Below are 20,119 nucleotides of genomic sequence, written 5' to 3' on the forward strand. Positions count from 1 at the left end.
CATAAAACTTGTCCTAAGGGGGGGGGGGACAACGCGAGACAAGTTTCTTCCCGTAACATAAACACATACGTCAATAAGCGCAGCTGTAAGGAAAAACAGTTTCTTTCTTTTACTCTTATCGTCGGAGGTCAGCACATCTCGTTCGTCTGTTGCAGTTATCAGCTGTTGTGCATCTGCCTGGAGTGTCCTGGTCTTCACGCTAAGCATCACATCACAACAGTCAAAACAACCTTCAGGTCTATTACTCCCAGTTCATGACTGACCCCGTCATGCTTCACTCCCAGTCGTTAGCAGCTACAAAAACAAGTTGTATAATAATAATAATAAGTACATCCAGCTCCTCATTCCCAGTTCAGATTGACCCCAGCATGCTAAAACAAGGTTGAATAACACGTACATTCTCGGGGTCAGGTGCAAACAGCACAACACCGTTCTCATCAGAAAGAAGACAAAAGGTACAAATGTTTAACAGTGATAACATATATATAAAATCTTTAACAGCAACTACTTGTATGCGGCGCGCGCAACCCACCGGACACCACAGAAGCAGAGGTAAACAAGCATGGGGAAATCCAGACGCGGCAGCACAGCACCACACTTTTGGAGCGAGGAGGAAACCGAGTACTTCATTAGTATCGTGAAAGACATGAATATAATGTCTTTTATTGACGGTAGAAGATGTGCGTTGCTGTTTAGATGGGGATATTCCAAATGATACCAGTGACCATGTATACAGGAGTAACTCTGTCTGCTTAAGCATGTAAACGGGTTATTCCTAATGATTCAGAAACCGGAATATTGACCTCATCCTGAATATTAATGGCATGTAAATGTAGCCAGTGCCTGCATTTGTCACCTTCAGAATGTATTTATTTCCCCTCTATCACAATTCACTCATTATATCATTCATTGATTTTCTATACCCGTTTATTTCAATTAAAGCTGTACAGCCTTTCAAATTTCCCAAAACTGCCAAAATTTAGTTTATAATGAAATCCAAGTAATATAATGTAGGTTTGTTTTTACAGTTTGTTGCAACATTACAACTCTTTATCTAGTGTGAATTCCATAACAAATATTTTATTTTCCTTTTCATGCAATCTTCAGGAGGAAACACATGCGTGCATGTGTGAGGTTTTTAAATTACCGGAAGTTACCTTTGACCTTGCGTGACACAAGTACAGGGGGCGTGCATGTTAACATCCATAAAATGTTTTGTAAATCACTTCAGAGGTGGTATCTGGATTCAAAAATTGTGTTTTTAGGTTAAAAAGTGTTGATATCTTGCTAACTTTTACAAAATATATAAGAAAAAAATAGATTTATACAGAAATAAGCTGTTTCAGAGCGTTTTTTGCCCTCTTGGTTTATTTTGAGCAGCCAGTTGACGTCTCTGTGCCATTCTCTACTTCTGTTGGCTGTTGCCATCTGCTTACCAGCATCCCTCAAATAAGTCAGGGGAAGCCCACACTATAATAATGTCGCCATGGTTGCTACCAAAAGCAGTTCAAAGCCGTCTGCTCATTTTATTTTTTTTCCCTTCAGGGGAATTAATTTTTTTTTTCAGACAGTGTGAATTTTGTTCATATTGGCAATGCCATATTATGAATCCCTTATTTAAAGGCTAAGGAATAACATTATTGTGGTGCCAAAGAAAATGATTTTTATGACTTAAACCTTAAAAAGCCCAGTGGCCATATACCTTTAACAGCTGGAACCTATCCCAGCAGTTACTCGGTGAGAGGCACGTCTACCACAGGGAATTACCATTATGCAGCAGATGTTCATCATAGCTTGATTTTCCTCCATGCAGATAAGTACTCTTTCTTCTATTTGCTCTTTATGGTGTGTTTTTGTGATGATTTATGATCATATGCAGCTATTCTCTGATTTTATGATGTTTTTGTGTTCTGTGAAGTCCTTTTGGACACCCTGTATTTTTGGACCATATAAATAAATTGAATTAACATATTACATATTTTCTTCATGGACATAAAAAAAAAACACAGAGTTCCATTGTTACTGGAGTAGATGCTAAAAAAAAATGTCAATGTAAGTTGTTACATTATAAAAAATAATGAACCTCACATTTTAAATTTCACACAAGAATATATGTTGCCAGGTTTGCTTATTTTCACCAACTTTGGCCACCAACTTTTACCCTCCTGAAGAGCTGAACTAATTAGAATCAGCTGCTTAGTTGGTGGATGGAACAAATATAGGACTTCTATTCACTGAAGCCGAGGTCACCTATCTCTGCAGATAGGTTTATTAAAATATGTTTAAAAAAGTTTTCAGGATAAACCTGCTGCAAAATCAACATCTTGAAAAGTCTTAAGTACAATATGTTTTATGAAGCGTCGATTTTCGAAATATGGTTGTAGAGCCAGTGCAGCTGATGTGAAGAGGTTATTCATTATGTTGGTGGAGAAGAAAGAAGTAGGACTGCATGCTCAAAGTACTTTACAACAATGCCTCACATTTACTTCCCCAGCTTTTTTTTTTTTTTTTAACAGCTGGATGCACTGAGTCAATACAGATTTAGTCTCTTGTTCGAGGACACAGAGAGGTAAAATGAGTGGGATTCAAACCCAGGCCATCTCCTTTTGATGATTAGAGGCGATATGCCAGGAGCTGCCTTCAATAAGTAGAATATTTAGTGAACACTTCCTCAATGGTAAGTGGTTCTCATTGTTTTTGTTGAATAGCAACAGATCATTTATAAAGCTGGATCATTTATAAAGGGCATGCTTCTCGTTTTTACACCACAAGTGAGTTTTCAGGTTCCAACACCACAAAGAGCAAACGTTTAACTTCACCACCACAGAAAAGGATAGACTTGTGCTTACATTTTGCATTCCAATAGTGATAAGCATATTTCTGCACTGAGCGAGAGGATCCATCTCTTTTAGCCCCCAGAATTGCACCTTCAGTACTGAAAGTCATATGACTGTGCATGTTCTATATACACTAAACCCAGACAAGAATCTTCACGTTCAGAGGAGTTAGCTATTGTTTTAAAGTGTTCCAACCAACCTCAGATTCATCAGCCATGGTTTGTTCTGGTAAATGGCCCAACAACTGAAGCCTTCAATGTTAAACCAGGAGTAAAGCAGGGCACTACACTCTTCATCATCTTTGTGGTAGCAATCCTCCACCTGATCAAGGACAAGGTGCCATCACCATTAATTGACATTGTGTACAGAATGGATGGAAAGCTCATCAATCTAAGCCGACTGAGAACCAAGAAGAAAATCACTATCGCTTTGCTCCTGGACTTTCAGTATGCCCGTGACAACAACGTGTCTTCCTTTATGGAAGAAGGTCTTCAGAAAATCCTTGAAAGTTTAACAAAGCCTACACCAAGCTTGGCCTTCAGATCAGCCTGAAGAAGACACGGATCCTCCAAAGCTCCCTGCTGTGAAACTGCACGGACGGGTCCTGAAGAACATGACCCACTTTCCAGACCTGGGCAGCCATGTCTTATCAAATGCCGAAGTCTATGACAAGATCCAAGCCTGACTCAAGTGTACAGGAACTGCCTTTGGCCGGCTATGCACCCATCTTTCAACACAAGACAAAAATCCTTGTCTACAAAGCTGTCATCATGTCAACCCTGCTGTACGGATTTGAGACCTGGACCACCTGCCCCGGCCACCTGAAGATCTTTGAGCAATTCCACCAACGTTGCTTGAAGCGTATCCTCTGCATCAGATGGGAAGACCACTGTACCAACATCAGCATCCTGGCTGAAGTCAAGCTCCAGAGTATGGAGTGTCATTATCAAGAACCACCTTCAGTGGGTGGGTCGTGTCATTAGGACAGATGACTTCTCAAACAGATCTTCTACTCCCAGCTGAATGAAGGAAAATGGTCCAGATCTTCTACTCCCAGCCAAATGAGGGAAAATGGTCCAGAGGAAGGCAGAAAAAAAGGCTACAAGGACATCCTGATGCACAACTTCAAGACCTGCTCCATCAACTGGAAGACCTGGGAAGAACACACGAGTGACTGAACCAGCTGGTGTGCAAAGATTCGCACTGGAGTGGAAGTCTTTGAAAAAAATGTAAATGAACAACACAGAGGAGAAAAGGAAGGAGAGAGAGCCAGATCCTGACTGGCAGAAGCTTCCTGCAGCAACCATATGCAGTGTTTGGAAAAAAAAAACAATGTGCATCAAGACTGGGCCTGTTCAATCATCTCCTCATCAATCAATCAATCAATCAATTTTTTTATATAGCGCCAAATCACAACAAACAGTTGCCCCAAGGCGCTTTATATTGTAAGGCAAGGCCATACAATAATTATGTAAAACCCCAATGGTCAAAACGACCCCCTGTGAGCAAGCACTTGGCTACAGTGGGAAGGAAAAACTTCCTTTTAACAGGAAGAAACCTCCAGCAGAACCAGGCTCAGGGAGGGGCAGTCTTCTGCTGGGACTGGTTGGGGCTGAGGGAGAGAACCAGGAAAAAGACATGCTGTGGAGGGGCGCAGAGATCGATCACTAATGATTAAATGCAGAGTGGTGCATACAGAGCAAAAAGAGAAAGAAACAGTGCATCATGGGAACCCCCCAGCAGTCTACGTCTATAGCAGCATAACTAAGGGATGGTTCAGGGTCACCTGATCCAGCCCTAACTATAAGCTTTAGCAAAAAGGAAAGTTTTAAGCCTAATCTTAAAAGTAGAGAGGGTGTCTGTCTCCCTGATCTGAATTGGGAGCTGGTTCCACAGGAGAGGAGCCTGAAAGCTGAAGGCTCTGCCTCCCATTCTACTCTTACAAACCCTAGGAACTACAAGTAAGCCTGCAGTCTGAGAGCGAAGCGCTCTATTGGGGTGATATGGTACTACGAGGTCCCTAAGATAAGATGGGACCTGATTATTCAAAACCTTATAAGTAAGAAGAAGAATTTTAAATTCTATTCTAGAATTAACAGGAAGCCAATGAAGAGAGGCCAATATGGGTGAGATATGCTCTCTCCTTCTAGTCCCCGTCAGTACTCTAGCTGCAGCATTTTGAATTAACTGAAGGCTTTTTAGGGAACTTTTAGGACAACCTGATAATAATGAATTACAATAGTCCAGCCTAGAGGAAATAAATGCATGAATTAGTTTTTCAGCATCACTCTGAGACAAGACCTTTCTGATTTTAGAGATATTGCGTAAATGCAAAAAAGCAGTCCTACATATTTGTTTAATATGCGCTTTGAATGACATATCCTGATCAAAAATGACTCCAAGATTTCTCACAGTATTACTAGAGGTCAGGGTAATGCCATCCAGAGTAAGGATCTGGTTAGACACCATGTTTCTAAGATTTGTGGGGCCAAGTACAATAACTTCAGTTTTATCTGAGTTTAAAAGCAGGAAATTAGAGGTCATCCATGTCTTTATGTCTGTAAGACAATCCTGCAGTTTAGCTAATTGGTGTGTGTCCTCTGGCTTCATGGATAGATAAAGCTGGGTATCATCTGCGTAACAATGAAAATTTAAGCAATACCGTCTAATAATACTGCCTAAGGGAAGCATGTATAAAGTGAATAAAATTGGTCCTAGCACAGAACCTTGTGGAACTCCATAATTAACTTTAGTCTGTGAAGAAGATTCCCCATTTACATGAACAAATTGTAATCTATTAGACAAATATGATTCAAACCACCGCAGCGCAGTGCCTTTAATACCTATGGCATGCTCTAATCTCTGTAATAAAATTTTATGGTCAACAGTCTCAAAAGCAGCACTGAGGTCTAACAGAACAAGCACAGAGATGAGTCCACTGTCCGAGGCCATAAGAAGATCATTTGTAACCTTCACTAATGCTGTTTCTGTACTATGATGAATACTAAAACCTGACTGAAACTCTTCAAATAGACCATTCCTCTGCAGATGATCAGTTAGCTGTTTTACAACTACCCTTTCAAGAATTTTTGAGAGCAGGCACCGTCTCTACGGGGATGGGGTAATGAGGGGATGGCAGGGGGAGAGAAGCTGCAGAGAGGTGTGTAAGACTACAACTCTGCTTCCTGGTCCCAACCCTGGATAGTCACGGTTTGGAGGATTTAAGAAAATTGGCCAGATTTCTAGAAATGAGAGCTGCTCCATCCAAAGTGGGATGGATGCCGTCTCTCCTAACAAGACCAGGTTTTCCCCAGAAGCTTTGCCAATTATCTATGAAGCCCACCTCATTTTTTGGACACCACTCAGACAGCCAGCAATTCAAGGAGAACATGCGGCTAAACATGTCACTCCCGGTCTGATTGGGGAGGGGCCCAGAGAAAACTACAGAGTCCGACATTGTTTTTGCAAAGTTACACACCGATTTAATGTTAATTTTAGTGACCTCCGATTGGCGCCACCATCCTGTCCAAGAATCAATCAAGAGACTATCTTCCTGACCACGGAGGGATAGCTATGGCGATTGTTTGAGACAGTACTATTATCTGAGATGCAAGCTCTCATGTTTAAATTCTAAAACTGTCAGTGCTAGTCGAATGTCTGAACACGTATCACGGCAGTGTCATTTATGTCTCTGGGTCCTCAGTGTTTGAGATCGAGAGACGCCTGATAAGAGCTTACAGAGTCTTGAGGTCACCAGACAGAGGTGTTTGGTGATGCTGATATCTTTGCAGGTGAACAAAGGTCCACATTTTTAGGGTCTTTGCTGCCTGTCTTCCTGTATTGTTGTGACACTTAGACTCTAATCACTGACCTAAGGTGAAGACTGGATATCTTTGATACTAGGTTTCTTTGGATACCGCTAGAAGGACTTGTGTCAAGCGACGAGTTACTTCAGGAGTAGGTAAGAAGTATCAATTGCATTTTGGAGGAGCATCAATAATGAAATCTTGGCATTGTGGCCATGTGGCCTGTTTCACTGTGCATTATCCAGCACACAGGTGCCTCAGTGTTGAGGATCCTAGTGGCTGGAGAAGGCCAAGGGGACACCCAAACTTCACGATTACTTTTGAGAGATAGACCAATTGTCTGCCTGGGTGGTTGGGTTTTTTTTCCTTGGCAAATTACTATTTCCATAATTAATAATATAACGCAATGCTAAAATACCCTTGGCCAAATGAGCATTGTGTTCTTTATAATTTGCAGTTGTTTAATTAATTATTAAGATCCTACTGTGTTACGTACATTTTGTACATGCTCAGATCAAATCATTTGTTCATGTTCTGCAAATAAAGGAATATTTGTAGATCACCCTCTGCACATTTACATTTATTAATGAGACAAATTTAACTCCATAGGAAGTTAGATTTTAGTTAGCAAAAGTTAGTACGCAAGCTAACGTCCACAAAATGTCTTGTAAGTGACTCCAGATGTTGTGGTTAGAGGTCTGGACGGAACCAGACCGGTACTTGAACTGGACTCAAACGCTGGGAGCAAGAACCAGAACAGGTTGTGAATGAAAAGAGCTTTATTTACAAAACTAAATAACTTAAAGTGCGGAGCTGGAGGAAGCCTGCTGAGCCGAGACCAGGACCACATATAGTGGTGGAAATTCAGGTGCCGCAGAGCACACAGGGCCAGACATGGGAGTGTGAGAATGACCTGGAGTCCTGGAGTATATGAAACTGGAACTGTACCAGGTGGGATGCAGAGAGCCGAGGATGAGGAACTAGGAGGACGGAGGAGACAGAGTTGAATGATTGCACTCGTAACACTAGAAGCCTTTAACCATAAACAGTTCACTGTAGGCTTAAAGCAGGAACGTTCACAATTCAGGAAATAAAGGTTCACTGTTCAGGAATTGTTTACAGTTCATGAATTGTCCTCAGAGGTCAGATGCTGCATGTCTTGTGGCGCAGATTCAATTAAGCACGAGTTGACTTCAGAAATGACTTGGAAAGCTCTTAATAGTTTAGCAACAGAATTCATCCAGTTCTTGGAACTAGTTCTTGGCACTAGTTCTTGGAAACAGTTTTTGGATACAGTTCTTAGTCATGCACAGTCACAAACAGGAGCAGCGTGAGAACGGGATCTCACAGACATGCAGGAACTTGCAGGAACTGAAGCATGGCAGAGCTATGCGCTCTGTAACTGAAAGCTGACAAGTTTCACAGTGAGGCAGTGCTTGGTGGAGGCGTGGGAGCCAGGAGCATATGTGACATGGATGCCGCACAGGAGGGCATCTGGAAACAACAGAAAATATCAACAAGCTCTAATACGGGAACTAAAGTAGGCCAGATTACCTTTAGATGAGCTGTGGGAAGCTCAGACGTTGGAGCACATGGAAGTGGCAGGAATGATGATGTGTTGAGTCTGACATGGTCAAAGTCACGGATTTATCATGGAAGGGTCATGGAAGAGCCGAATCCGGCCAGCCAGGGTCACAGAGAGTTGCGGAAGATTCCCGCGGGTCAGGGTGAACAAGACTCTGGCAAAGACAGAGCTCAGAGCTGGGGTTTAAGTAGCCGGCTCCTGATCAAGAGCTCATGAGCGTCAGCTGCGAGTAGTTGATGAGCAGCAGGTGTTCCTCGGCTCAGGAGTGCGCCATCTGGGAGAAAAGCAGACAAACTACACACAAGGTTAAAAAGGGAAGGTGAGCGAGGCAGGGCAAAGGCTGACCATGACACCAGAGGTGTTATCAAGTTTCAAAAACAGGGTTTACCGGTTTTAGAAGTGTTTGTTTCTTGCTAGTTTTTACATAATGTACCAGAAATGAAGCTGTTAGCAAGTAGCTACACCAGGAAGTGACATCACTATGCTAACCTTGGCAAAATGTCTTGTAAATAAGTTCAGAGGTGTTATTAGGTTCCAAAAACAGCGTTTTCAGTTTTAGAAGCATTCATTTCTCACTAGCTTTTACATAATATATGAGAAACATGTATATAAATGCACAAAACTAAGCGGTTTTGGAGAGACTGACTGACATCATGGTGCAGTTCTACTCTGGTTGGGTGTCACCCGCATCACTCAAAAACAAAACGGATCAGATTGAAACAGAATGTGACTTTAACCTCCTAAAATGCATCAAGGTTGAACTTGTCCAAGGTCTGTGTCCCAAGAATGCTCCCTGTGAATTTCAAGAGTCTGTAATAGGACTGGATTTATGCTGAGTACAGACAGACAGTCAGACGGATGGACGGACAAAAAGCCTTTGCAATACCGATGACCATATCTGATGGCCTCTGGTAAAATAGATAATTTTACAACTGTCATTTGTGTCCTCTTTCCATAAAGGTACCAATGAGTTGACCTCCAACATATTGTAAAGCTTCATGGAACAATAACACTCATATTTTAGAAAAGAAGGTCACTAAGCAGAACACTGAACATGGAGGGAGTGATTCCAGAAAAATAAACAAATGCAATCATGGTGTCATATTTTTAAAAAGCATACATGAGAGGACATGCATCTGTTTTCTACACCTGGCAACATAGCAGATTGTAACTAATATGTTTTTATGAAACAATTATGTCGTAAACATTTAGCTTAAGGATACTCTGCCTTTCACAGAACTCCTGGCGTTGGGTAAATGTGTGAATATGACATGGATTGATGGGATTTTGCAACAGGACTATGGAGCTGCAGATGGAGACACCACAGGAGGAGGTGCAGGTTTGTGGGAGAAGGAGGAGTGGTACAGAGATTTGACCTCTGTGTTGCAGTTGGCCCGGTGTGGTCTGTCTTCTTCAATTAGTGCAATCATAATGTCTTAATAAAGCAAACCTCTCTGCAAAATGAATGTGCACACATCCAAACATAGGTGCTGGCAACTCAACTCATTTTGTCCTTCAAAATATCTGCTTGAGACGGCACAAACCAAGCCCACCAGTGGGTATTTAAAAGATGGTTTGAAACAAAAACATAGACCTCTGATAATGTGTCACTAAGATGTACAGCAACCCATGCTTTGATTCAAAGATACTATTAAAAACACTACTAACCATATACTCCAAACTCATTAATGCACGGTGGTCAGTGAACAGTTCTCACACATGACAGAGGAAGTAACAGGTGTCAATTTAAATGCCACAACAGTCAATACACCTTCCACTGTTAGGTGCTACTTTTGCCTGATGTGTACGCGATTAAGTCCTCCAATCCCTGTTGAGTTGTTTATTCACACTCTCAAATATGACCTGCATTAATATTTTCTACAAATGTTTCTGAAAAAAGGTAAAACAAAACATGCTCTACAGCATAAAAGGCAAGGTAAGATAAGCTAAGCTAAACTAAGCTAAGCTAAGATAAGCTAAGATAAGGTAAGGTTTTATTGATCCCATGCCAGGAAAATTCACTTATTACATAGACATTACATAGACTTATTACATGGACAAAGGTTACATGACGTCACCCATCGGTTTTCTATAGTGACCCGGAGCAGCTGTTACGAAATCCATCCAGGGTTTTCATGTATCCCATAATCCCTTGTGCGCCAGAGAGTTGCTGCAGTCAAAACAACATAGAGAATCCACATGATGACAATTGTAAATGAATATTATACTACAAAAATGTAAATTTTTATGCTTTTCATCACGTTAATAAGAGACTGCTGCATGATACCCTGAAAACTTGCTAAAACAATTAGAACGAATAATCCGTGTCTGCTACATTTAATCTGCGTGGAATTTAATAAGCGCAAACCGAATTTCAGAGGTATTATATATATTAGTCTGGAACAAAGAGGACAAACAGTGTTGTAAAGAACAATAATCAAGACGTTAAAGAGCAAACGTCACTTTCCCCCAGAACGACATGATCAGGAAGCGATTGTAGCTCACAGCAGCTCCCACTGAAAATAACAGAGAGACAGTCTGTGATTCTCGCATGTTTACATAAAACAAACGTAATAGCAACATCTATAAACCCTGATAATATATTCATGAGAGTTTTAGGAACAATATAAAAATAGTTTTATGTTGCAATGTTAATGCTGTTTTCTGTGTGCAGCGGTTAAAGTGCAGCGTGATCAGAGCATCTCAATGCAGTTCTCAGTGTTATTGAGATCTCGCAGCGCGGTGAACTCTCAGAGGTTTTGCGGGATTTGAAACCTTAAAAGGGCAGATATTTGGGCCTTGCCATGTAGTCAGCAGTGGCAGTGTTCATTCTGGGGTTGCCAACCGTCCCTTAAAATACAGAATTGTCCTTTAGTTGACCATTAATTGTTGTGTCCTGTATTAAATCAATACGGGACGTAAATTGTTCCATATTTTCACAAATGCCAATGTTGCCAATGTTATCTCTGTACCTCACGTCGGGTCCTCGAGGCACAGCAGATAGACCTCCAGACTTTCACGCCTGCATCTCCATGTGCTCACCATTTTGGTCCTGTCACGGGTTGCCTGGTTGCCTGGAATGTCTACACCTGAAACTCCACCACATCCAAAGAAGCAAAAATGTTTGCAAATGAGCAGATGTGAATGGGAAGAGTCGAACCCCTGACTTGACAGTGTTAGTGGCAATAGGTATAAGGCAAACTGTAGACAAACAAGTATTTTTATTTTTTATTTCCTCTTAAACTAAAAATGTGCTCACTTTAAAGATTGAAATTATTGGTCTGTTTTTCTTAATATTTATGTTTATTATTGCACAGTTTATCATTAAGTTTTGTTAATGTCACAGTTTCATGTGCTTTCTGATGTGGGTTACAAAGGAGCCAGAGCTGAAAATACATTTGTTGGCAAAACCACGTAAAATTTAGGTAAAAACAAATAGTGTGCCCCCTACCTATATGTGGCAGGGAGAATTGTTCAATTCATTGCAATCTGGTGGAGGAAACCATCTTAACTGTTTTATCCTTTTCATTTCTTATTTGGACCTGACCTGTCCCTGAGCTGTCTTTCCATTAGACATTATAATGTCTAACCATTATACATACTCGCGTACTGGTAAATGCACTTTTGTTTTATTAAACATTTAAAAAATTGCTTTGTGACACATTAGTTTCTTTAATGAAATTGTCAAAAAATGGAACGTTCCATCTTTCAACTCATGCAAATATTATCATTGCAATCATAAACATTCATCATTTGTTTCATGTTTTTGGGGGCTTTCTTATGAACCTTTTTCAGTTTCTCGTTGGAAAAATCTCTGCAGAGTGTTGGTTGATGGTCTCTGGGCTTTCGCGTGTTGTCCAATGAGCTGCAGGGGGCGGGGCGAAGGACTTTCCTGCTGTCACCTAATCTGACAGCTGCTGCAGCAGATCACATGACCAAACAACAATTACCTCATACATGGAGACCTCCTGCTGAAGGCGTCCAGAGAGACGGTGCTGCCTGTTCGGAGTCTGAGCAGGACAGAGTGACACGTCTGTCCCTCCTGCAGCCATCTCTGATGGAGTCACGTGACACGGCTGCTGTATCCGCATCCTAAATCATACAGGCTCCAGCAGTCCTTATGACGATTTAACAGATCAAACATCCAGTCAGCACTGCAAATCATCACCACTTTGCAGTTATTACAAAAAGAAAACCCTAAATTTTATAGTGACATACAATCAACTCATCATTCAGGAAATGATATTAGGGATTGATATATGAAATTAAAATCTTTTGTGGGCTGGTGTATTAATATGCCCAATTAGGCAAATGACTATTCTGACCTCATCATTTCTATGCATATTTCCAAACTCCACACTATATAAACCTGAATGCTTAATGAATTTGAACATTCTCAGGTGATATGTACTTGTGTAATGAGGGAGGGTGTAATCTGAGGTGACATATCAAAGTGTGTGTAAGTATTAGGCAGCTACTTTTCCCCAGGAAAAATGGGCCAGAGAGACAGAGAGAGAGAGAGCTCTAACAGACACTGAAAAGTCAGAAATTGCCTTTCAGCATTAAACAATACTCTTGAAATACCTCCGTTATTGAGGTGTGATCCCCAAACAATCAAACATTTTTTTTGCAGACAGTCAACAGAGTCAGAAGAAACCTATAGAGAAGAAAAAATGCAAAAGAACTGCAACAGACTTGAAAAGAATTAAATGTGACACTCCCAGGAACACCATGATTCTCCAGTGCCACCATATTTCGGGAATGCAATCAACCTGGAGTGTCCAGAAGCACAATGTCTTCAGTGTTCAGAGACCTGGCTAAGGAACGCTGAACCAACACAGCCACTGAACAATACTCACTTTTTGCTAAGATTCCCTTAGCAAAAAGTAGTACACTTAAAGTTCATTTTATTAAGTATGTGTCAGTATAAGTATAGCAAGTATACTACAGACTGTGTACTGTTAGTATATTAGAAAGTATACAAATTTAATACTTTTTTTGACTAAATTTAACATTTCAAGTTTATAAAAGTATACTCGTATTTTAAAGTTCATTTTAAGTTTTCAAAAGCACACTTTAAAGTATACAACAAGTACACTCTTCTATATACTGTCAATGTACTTGGTATATCTCTCTTGTATGCTTAAAGTACGAGGTCTATTAGAAAAGTATCCAACCTTTTTTTCAAAAACCATATGGATTTGAATCACGTGTGATTACATCAGACATGCTTGAACCCTCGTGGGCATGCAAGAGTTTTTTCACGCCTGTCGGTTACGTCATTCGCCTGTGGGCAGTCTTTGAGTGACGAGTCGCCCACCCTCTCGTCGATTTTTTCATTGTTTAGGAATGGCTCAGAGACTGCTGCTTTGTTTGATCAAAATTTTTTCAAAACTGTAAGGCACAACTGAGTGGACACCATTCGATAAATTCAGCTGGTTTTCGGTAAAAAGTTTAACGACGGCGCCTGGAAGCGCTGCACGACGTCCCACTGCGTGGGAAGTCCTTACACCGACAGAAACACCCCATAATCTCTCATCAGCCGTTAAACTTTTCACCTAAAACCAGCTTAATTTCTCGAATAGTGTCCACTCGGATATTCCTCACAGGTCCAGAAAAAATTTTGATAAAGCAACGCGCACCGTCTCGAGCAGCGTGTGAAACAAAGGAATTCAGCCGAGAGGGCTGGACCACATCTCACTCAAGGCCTGCCCACAGGGAAATGACGTCACCGACACGCGTGAAAAAACTCACGCATGCGCACGAGGGTTCAAGCATGATTGGTGTAATCGCACGTCATTCAAATCCATATAGTTAAAAAAATAAATAAATAAAAGGGTCGGTTTATTATCTAATAGACCTCGTATACCGCACGTACACTTATCATTGTGCTTGATATATCCCTCTCCTATGCTTAAAGTATACCACAAGTGCACATATCAGTATACTGCCATTGTACTAGTTGTATACTTTGAGTCCCTGTTTTTAGTTTATTATCATATACTTGAAGTATGCTGTTATACACATTGGTTATTTCACTATTTTACTTTTTATACTTTAATTTTGCTTGGCATATTGCTTGTAGCTTACTATTTATATACTGAAAATATACTCCTTAAAGTATTATTGAAGTTTACTCATACTGTATGTACACAAGAGTGTGATGCATTTAAAAAATCACAAGACAGAATGTTGAAAACAAGTTTGATATATTTTCAAACAACAAAAACAAAGACCTATGAAATCAAGTCCTTCCTTTGTGGAGAAAATTAAAGGAAAAAGTGCATGTAAAATGTAAACATAAAGGTCTCTCCAAGATCAAGTCCTTATTTGTAAAATTGTAAACATAGCGTCTTCAACTGAAAACTAAAGTCCTTCCTTGTAAGAAAAGGTAAAAGAAAAGTGCAAACCTTTGGAACCAAAAATAAATAACTACATAGGAAAAAAAATCTGTACTTTTATGACTTCTTTTCAGTTACATGAGTCAATGGCTTGACTTAGTATATCTTGCTCCAAGTGCATAATAAGTGTTAGTACATTGTGACAGAAAGACGTAAAAAGTATACTAAAGTATAAGTATAAGTTTTAGTATTAAAGTATAAGTGTAAGTCTTAGTATTAATGTACTTAGACTTAGACTTTTGTTTATACTTTTCAGTATAAGCCAAGTATACTTCACTATACTATTGTTAAGTATATAAAATATAGTTTATAAAAAGTCCCCTTCAAGTATACTTCCTCAATTTTAGTAAAAAATAAGGATTCTCATAGTACACTTGAATAAACTTCTTTTTGCTATGGGTTAGGCCAAGAAATATCTGAAGACAGTTTTTTTTTAAAAAGATTGTATGGACAAATGAAATGAGAGTGACTCTTGAAGGACCAGATGGATGGACCTGTGGCTGGATCACTAATGTACCCCGTAGTACTTCCAGTCAGATGCCAGCAAGGTGGAGGAGGGGTACTAGTATGGTCTGCCAGTGCCAACCAAAACCTTTTTGAGTTGAAGATGGACTTAAAAAGAACTGTCACAGTTACTGCCAAGTTTTAGAAGATATTGCCTTCAAGCAGTGGTACAGGATAAAGTCTGTGTAATTTAATAAGGCTGTGATTTTTATGCAGGACAATATTCCATCATATGTATCCAGGTACTACTTGGCTAAACACCAAAGGCCTCATGACATGGCCCCCTTCCTCACCTGACTTAAACCCTACAGAGAACTTATGGGCTGTTGTTAATCATGAGATTTACAGGGGGGGACAAACATTACACTTCTTTGAACAGCTTTCTGGTGGTTGTGGTTTCTGCTGCACCAAAAGTTGACTGTCAACAGATCAAGGCCTTGTCCACACAGAAATGGAACGTTTCCTATACAATTGTTTTCTTTGTATTTTGCAAAAGGTCTTCTGTAAACACTGAACCGTTTCAAGAAATTTCTGCATTCACAAGAAGCTACTGAAAATGCTGTAGTATATATTCCGTGCCTGTATGTGGCACCATAATGCCTCCACAAAAAATAGAGAAGAAGACATGGTGCATGTGCATAACCAGTGTCAGGAGCTAATCAATTCATCAGCAGAAGCTAGAACTTTACAAAGCAGTAAAATAAAGTCTTTTAATGTGATGTGTTGTGTCCTTTCCAAAGCAGTCTCACGGCAGTTCGTGGAGCTGGGTTACAAAAAGTACATTAATCTATGGGTTTGTGACGGGGGTACGAAAATGCGGTGTTTTCTCAACAGGGGCACGATTTCAATTCATGACAGGGGCACAAAATGTGGGGTGAAAAAGAGGGCCCTGGGGGGTCATGGTTAATGTTTGGGGAGGGTGCACACTTATGCTATGGTTAGCGTTAGGAGAAGGGGAAGATTATAAATAGCAAAATAAAAAAGCGTGTCACAAAAAGCGTCCAAGTTTCGTGACAGGTGTGCAAAAAACAAAACAAAAACAAAACAAAACATGAGACCGGGCTAGTTCTTTCGGTTGTATTCATCATCACAGCTGCAGGAAACTGTTCGCCACATAAGACACCCTTATTTTGGAAGATGACATCTGGAAATACTTTAATTCCTTATTGTGTAAATTGTTTGTGTGCATTTGTCAGCCTGAGCCAGAGGAATCCGCTGCTTTGTCCCACCACCAACAAGAAGAAAAACAACTGATTTTAAAAGCTGAACGTCCTTTCTGCAATTATTTTATTAGTGTCACAACGGTCCCAGTGTTCACCACAGGCATTCTTTGTTGCTTCAGCATCTTGCTACCAATGAAAATATATCCCAGTAAAAATCCACCAAGACCAAAACAAAAAAAAAGTATGTTAAATGACTCTGTTAACAATATCAACATATTGTCCATTTTGAGCAGCAGAAGTTAGAGAGGTGGGGCTATGACATCTTTGTCTCAGAAATATTCTGTATATTCTGTACACATGAAGACGCTAAGGTGGGGGTTTTCAGATTTATCCACTCTGGGAACCGTTTTCAAAAAGTAGTAGTTTCACGCTCTGAAAAAAAACTGTCAGACTCCATAGATAGAAGACTGATGGCAGAATTTGAAAAGAAAGACTGGCTTGAAATGTCAGAGGTGTTTATTTGTTAATTTTGAGTTGCTTACTTGTAATATTTCATCTAATAAATGAAAATAAACTATTGTGATGGGAAAATTTGAGTTTTTCCCTTGAGTTGCGCAATAATTGGCCAGCACAATAGCTTAGTAGTTAGCACTGCCGCCTCGCAGTGTATATATATATATATATATATATATATATATATATATATATATATACAGTGAGGAAAATAAGTATTTGAACACCCTGCGATTTTGCAAGTTCTCCCACTTAGAAATCATGGAGGGGTCTGAAATTTTCATCTTCGGTGCATGTCCACTGTGAGAGACATAATCTAAAAAAAAAAAAAAAATCTGGAAATCACAATGTATGGTTTTTTAATAATTTATTTATATGTTACTGCTGCAAATAAGTATTTGAACACCTGTGAAAATCAATGTTAATATTTGGTACAGTAGCCTTTGTTTGCAATTACAGAGATCAAACGTTTTTTTTCTGTACTTTCTCACCAGGTTTGCACACACTGCAGCAGGGATTTTCGTCCACTCATCCATACAGATCTTCTTCAAATCTTTCAGGTTTGGAGTTTCAGCTCCCTCCAAAGATTTTCTATTGAGTTCAGGTCTGGAGATGGGCCAGGCCACTCCAGGACCTTGAAATGCTTCTTATGGAGCCCCTCCTTAGTTGCCCTGGCTGTGTGTTTGGGGTCATTGTCATGCTGGAAGACCCAGCCATGACCCATCTTCAATGCTCTTACTGAGAGAAGGAGGTTGTTTGCCAAAATCTCGCAATACATGACCCCATCCATCCTCCCTTCAATATAGTGCAGTCATCCTGTCCCCTTTTCAGAAGAGCACCCCCAGAGTATGATGTTTCCACCCCCATGCTTCACGGTTGGGATGGCCATTGCGGCTCTGTCCCGACGAGCGAATTCCTCCGCACGTCTTTCATTACAAAATCTCCTGTAACAGTGGAATGTGCCACAAAAGTGCTGATGTCCACCGCTTCTGCAATTTCTCTAGTAGTCAGACGACGTCCCGGATCAACACAGCCTTCACTTTGGAAATGATCTGGTCGTTTCAGCCTGTCGATGGCCGCTCAGAGCGCGGCGCACCCTCCGCCGGTGTGGGCCATCTTTAATCCGGTTGTAATGCTCCTTAATCTGTGTGACGCCCAGAGTATCCTCACCGAAAGCCATCTGAATCTTCCGAATGGTTTCCACCTGACTGTCTCTTACAGTTTCTGGAAAAAATTTGATTCAGCGCTGCTCCAATCGCTCAGCCATTTCCCTGACAATGAAAATCCGATGAGGGGGGTGGGCCAGTGCTCACTCAAAGCCTGCCCACAGGCGAATGACGCAACCAACAGGCGTGAAAAACTCACGCATGCGCACGAAGGTTCAAGCTTGGCTGATGCAAGCGCACATGATTCAAATCCATATAGTTTTTGAAAAAAATAAAAAGGTCGGATACTTTTCTAACAGACCTCGTAAACATAAGAATATTGTAGAAATACTTAAAATGAAGACTAGCAGCTGCTAGCCGTTAACTCAGAACTTAATAAAACAAAAACAGATTAACACAAAAAAAATGACTGAAAATGTCCCAATGTGCTGTCCAGAGAATGACTTTACTGCAGCTTTAGCAATAGCTTCATTCGTCCTCTTGTAGCTGTTCAGCTCATGCAGTAACTGAAGATCATTTTGTGGAGCAGATGACGCACACGTGCATGTGAACTAAGCCATGAGATAGACTTTTATCACAATTGTGTTGAAATGGCCAAGAGACGAGAGTTCACGTGCAGTCACTTGGAACTGGGAATGAAAGATGTATATCTTCAGACTGCATATGAGCTTTGCCATCATCCAGCTCGATGGAATGCGCCAAGAGCCTGAATGTGTACATCACCCCTGCAGTCAGCTCCTAGAAACAGCAGTGACAAGTGCAAGAGCTCACGGTAATCATCTCTGGGATGAAACTCTGTTAATGTTGCCGAATGAAGCGAATGATATCACCCTGAACTGGATTGACAGCTAATGTTATGAACTCTACATCTAGTCTGCTTTCATAGCCAGACTGGTCAGCTGAGACCCAATTATGTTACGTGATATAGGAAACACTTCAGTTCATTCAGCTACCAGTAAAAATCCATATATCTGAATGAAACTTGTAGCAGCTAATATGCATCATTAAAAGGAAAACAAATTAGGGTGTGGGACCTGGAAAAAGTAAAAAAAAAAAAAAAAAAAAGGTCATATATTGAGTGTCACTCTAGTGTGCATACAGGCCATGGTGGTTGAGTACAACAATTGTACCGGATAATTCCATGTCTTTCTGAAGCTCTTGATAAGTGGTCCTTAGTTGTTAGACAGCTCTTGTTGTGTGGGCCGCCAGAAGAGGAGGTACTGCTGGCCCACCACCAGAGGGCGCCCTGCCTGAAGTGCGGGCTTCAGGCACGAGAGGGCGCTGCCGCCATGGACACAGCCGGGGGTGACAGCTGTCGCTCATTACCTCTTGACAGCTGTCACCCATCTACTCAACATCATCTCACTTCATAAAGACCAGACGTCATCTCCACCTCGTTGCCGAGATATCATACTTCATAGGAGGTAATACTCTCAGCCTTTTTGTGAGATTTGTAACTCTGTTATTGTGAGAATTTGCAGGAGAACCGGTCGTTTGTGAGGAGGCTGTGCAAGACGGCACTCCTTTTCAGCTGAGACCGCTGCAACATATTGAATGAGAGGTGGAGGTGGCATTCCCACTTGACTGTCTTTGTTCTTCGCCAGCAGTACCAGATCCGACAGTCGGGGGACGGTGATCACCTGGGAATTTGGGACTTGGCGGCTCCAGTATTCACCAGGTTCTGGGGCGGCGGAAATCGTGTGGTTCCGGCTCTTCTCAGGACAGACGTCTTCTATCCTCGAGCCTGCCCACACGTCACCTCTGTGTATTGACTGTTATGATATTCTGTGATTGTCTGTATGTTCGTTGTGCACATTCACAACATTAAATTGTTACTTTTTGGCTCATCTATTGACCGTTCATTTGCGCCCCCTGTTGTGGGTCCGTGTCACTACACTTTCCCAACAGGATATCTCGGCCAGCGTCATGGACTCCGAGGGGCGTCACCCGGCTGTTGAACGACCAATGGGAGAGCAGGGAGCGCAGGCGTCTGCAGGAGACGTGATTGGTGAGCTGCAGCACATTCTCACCGCCTTTACGGCTCGGTGACTGAGCAAAACATCCTCCTGAACCGCAGGGTGGAGGCTCTCTCCGCACAGATGGCGGCGAGCGCTCAGGGCGCTGCTGCGGCTCGTCCTCCTGCC

General features: G+C 41.2%; 1 long non-coding RNA gene across 1 annotated transcript; it reads left to right on the forward strand.

Annotated features, from left to right (window-relative positions):
• The first annotated feature begins 1,569 nt into the window (after positions 1-1,569).
• Positions 1,570-6,686, forward strand: LOC117523987. The gene is made up of 3 exons (XR_004564665.1): positions 1,570-1,581; positions 5,460-5,463; positions 6,595-6,686. It is a non-coding gene; the product is annotated as an uncharacterized LOC117523987 (long non-coding RNA).
• Positions 6,687-20,119: the final 13,433 nt, after the last annotated feature.

The sequence above is a fragment of the Thalassophryne amazonica genome, chromosome 13 (genome assembly GCF_902500255.1).
Source record: "Thalassophryne amazonica chromosome 13, fThaAma1.1, whole genome shotgun sequence".
Taxonomy (NCBI): domain Eukaryota; kingdom Metazoa; phylum Chordata; class Actinopteri; order Batrachoidiformes; family Batrachoididae; genus Thalassophryne; species Thalassophryne amazonica.